This window comes from Lathyrus oleraceus, chromosome 7 (genome assembly GCF_024323335.1).
Source record: "Lathyrus oleraceus cultivar Zhongwan6 chromosome 7, CAAS_Psat_ZW6_1.0, whole genome shotgun sequence".
NCBI classification, from domain to species: Eukaryota; Viridiplantae; Streptophyta; class Magnoliopsida; order Fabales; family Fabaceae; genus Lathyrus; species Lathyrus oleraceus.
In genome coordinates this window covers 432,308,216-432,311,720 of record NC_066585.1, presented here as the reverse complement: position 1 = coordinate 432,311,720, position 3,505 = coordinate 432,308,216, and the positions used below count along the sequence as shown (strand labels likewise).

Here is a 3,505-nt window from a genome sequence, read left to right as displayed (position 1 = left end):
CCTACTTCGAAAGTGAGTCGTCCTCGTTTTACGTCTATGATTGCACCGGCAGTTGCTAAGAACGGTCTTCCCAGTATAATGGGTGTAACTTCATCTTCTCTAATGTCCATAATTATAAAATCGGTTGGAATGTAGAATTGACCTATGCGCACGGGAACGTTTTCAAGAATTCCTACAGGATATCTAACAGAACGATCTGCTAGTTGCACAGACATTTTAGTTGGTCTTAATTCTCCCATTTCAAGTTTCTTGCATATGGATAAAGGCATAACACTAATACCGGCTCCTAAATCGCATAAGGCTTTATCTATGACAAATTTTCCTATGTGACAGGGTATAGAGAAACTACCTGGAGCTTTAAGTTTAGGAGGCATATTCTGGATTATAGCGCTACATTCAGCAGTGAGTGTAACAGTTTCGCTATCTTCAAGTTTCCTTTTATTAGAAAGAATTTATTTTAAGAACTTAGCATATGAGGGCATCTGCGTAATAGCTTCTGTAAACGGAATTGTGATGTTTAATTGTTTTAGTAGGTCAACAAATTTTTTAAATTGGCCCGCATCTTTGGTTTTAATAAGCCTTTAAGGGTAAGGGATAGGTGGTTTATAAGGTGGTGGAGGTACATAAGGTTCTTTCTTTTCTATGGTTTCCTTATTACTCTCCTCCTTTTCCTTAGGTTTATTTTCTTCCTCAGTTGACTTTTTAGAGTTTTGGTTTTCTATCCTTGGATCAGACGGTCCTTCCACTTCCGTTCCACTTCTTAGTATGATTGCATGAGCGTGGCTTCTCGGGTTAGGTTGGGGCTGTCTAAGAAATGTACCAGTTGGGGCAGCAGTAGGCGCTTGTTGTTGAGTTACTTGTGATATTTGTGTTTCCAGCATTTTGTTATGGGTAGCCAGGGCATCTACTTTACTTGCTAGTTGTTTGATTTATTCGCCAGTGTGTACATTTTGGTTTAAGAAATCTTTATTGGTTTGCTGTTGAGAAGCTATGAAGTTCTCCATCATGATTTCCAAGTTGGATTTCCTAGGAACGTTATTGTTAGGTGTAGATGGGATCGACTTTTGATATCCAGGAGGTATAGCTGGGGCTTGATTTGGAGCTTGTCCTGGTGCGTATAAAGCATTATTACTCTTATATGAAAAATTTGGATGATTCTTCCAGTTTGAGTTATAGGTATGCGAGTAGGGATTTCCTTGAGCATAGTTTACTTGCTCTGCTTGGATTCCTGTTAGGAGCTGACAATCTGCAAGAGTGTGACCTTGGATTCCACAGACTTCACAATTCTGAGTTATGGCAACCACGGTGGCTGGAGGTGATACATTTAAACTTTCAATTTTCTGGGCCAAAGCTTCCCCTTTTGCATTAACATGATCAAGGTTACTTATCTCGTACATGCCACTTTTCGCCTGAGGTTTTTCTACCATTGTTCTTTCGCTTCCCCACTGATAGTGGTTTTGGGCCATGCTCTCGATAAGTTGATAAGCATCAGCGTAAGGTTTGTTCATAAGTGCACCACCTGCGGCGGCGTCTATTGTTAACCTCGTGTTGTACAAGAGACCATTATAGAAGGTATGAATCACTAACCAGTCCTCTAAACCATGGTGTGGACAAAGTCTCATCATGTCTTTGTATCTTTCCCATGCTTCGAAAAGAGACTCATTATCTTTCTGTTTAAATCCATTTATCTGGGCTCTCAACATAGCTGTTTTGCTCGGAGGAAAATATCGGGCAAGGAAGACTTTCTTCAACTAGTTCCATGTGGTGACTGAGTTGGAAGGAAGAGATTGAAGCCATCTTCTAGCACTATATTGTAACGAGAAAGGAAAGAGACGAAGTCGAATTGCCTCTGAAGTGACACCATTAGATTTAATAGTATCAGCGTATTGGACAAATACAGATAAATGAAGGTTTGGATCCTCGGTAGGATTTCCAGAGAATTGGTTCTGTTGCACTGCCTGCAACAGTGAAGGTTTAAGTTCGAAGTTGTTTGCTTCGATTGCGGGTGGAGCAATACTCGAATGCGGCTCATCTTGCGATGGAGCGGCGTAATCTCGAAGAGCACGAGCTGGTTCTGCCATCTCGGGTATCGGTGAAGGAAGAAGATTTTTTAGATCAGGAATTTCGATTGGAGGGAGATAGTTTGCAGCACGATATTCCCGAATTCGTCGTAAGACTCGGAGATATAGTTCGATGTCGTTGATTCGTAAGTAGAATGGCTCGCCTTGTGAGCGAGTGTGTGGCATACAAATCAACGAAAGAAATAAAAATAAAAATAAGCCTTAGTCTCTACAGCGTAACAGAAGAGTTACGATATCGACTAAATAAAACTCCCCGGCAACGGCGCCAAAAACTTGATCGCGACTTTATGAGTCAAATTTGGGGTACAAACTGCAAGTGCACAATTCTATCGCGTAGTTTTAAAAGATATCGATCCCACAGGGACTTATGAATCGATATACCGTTTTCTAAGGTTACTTCGTAAAGCTAAGGCGGATGATACTTTGATTGTTCGGGGGAAATGTTAAAACTAAAATAAGATCTAGATTAAATATCAATTAAGCGGATATCGGTATGTAGTTCGTCGTAATTAGGGAATCAAATCTTCGTTGGTTTCTTGGTTTTTTAAAATAAATCTTTTCAGTAAATACTATTGATTAAAAGTCTTTTCTCAAACTCTCGCTTTGTTGAATAGACTATGACTTTATATTAACGCAGTTGTCACCTATTGGTTAAGTCCAAAATCACTTTTTGAAAACAACAGAATCTATAGAAACTCTTTTTAAGAAAACACTAATCGTTTAAACACCCTCGTCTCAAACTCTCGCTCTGTTGACTTAGATTATATAATTAAATTCAAATGCTTAACTCTCGTCCACACATTTAACTTTTAAAAATACTTTTTGAAAAAGATCAGAATTTAATTAACTCTAAAAATTGCTTTCGCACTGATTTAGAATTAATGCTCAATTTACTATGTCCAGTTAAAAACTCAAACTCTCGTTCTATTGAATTTAACTTCTTTATGTCTTTTACTCTCGTACAAAAACTTTGTTATTAAACCTGTAAATTGAGACCATAAAATGAGTGACTTTATTTTTAAACGTAATTTAACCAACTTAGTTTTGATTCCTTCATTCCGCTTACTTTACATACCGATACCTAAATAAATTAGCCGGACATGTTAAATAGACCTAAACAATGCTTAAATAAATCCATCTCAGGCAAGTAATATAAATAAACAATAAAGCAGGGCATGTATAAATTCAAACAATAATTAAAGAACCTGAGTAATTAATAGCAGTCTTGAACACTCCACCACAGACTGGATGGATTTGTTCTTGAATTCTTCAATCGGACAGGAAAATAAAAAAAAAGTGAAGGAATAAAAATCTAGGATCTAACGTAAGGTTAGATCTAGTAAAAGGTACACAATAATTTCCGGTGTAGAAACTATTGTGTGAAAAATTAATTAAGTGCTTAAAGGAATTGCTGGAAAGGAAAA

The 3,505-nt window shown here is 37.7% G+C and overlaps 1 non-coding gene across 1 annotated transcript; it reads left to right on the top strand.

Moving 5' to 3' along the window:
- Positions 1-1,596: 1,596 nt before the first annotated feature.
- LOC127109863 (small nucleolar RNA R71) lies at positions 1,597-1,703 on the top strand. The gene has a single exon (XR_007797111.1). It is a non-coding gene; the product is annotated as a small nucleolar RNA R71 (small nucleolar RNA).
- The last annotated feature ends 1,802 nt before the right edge of the window (positions 1,704-3,505 follow it).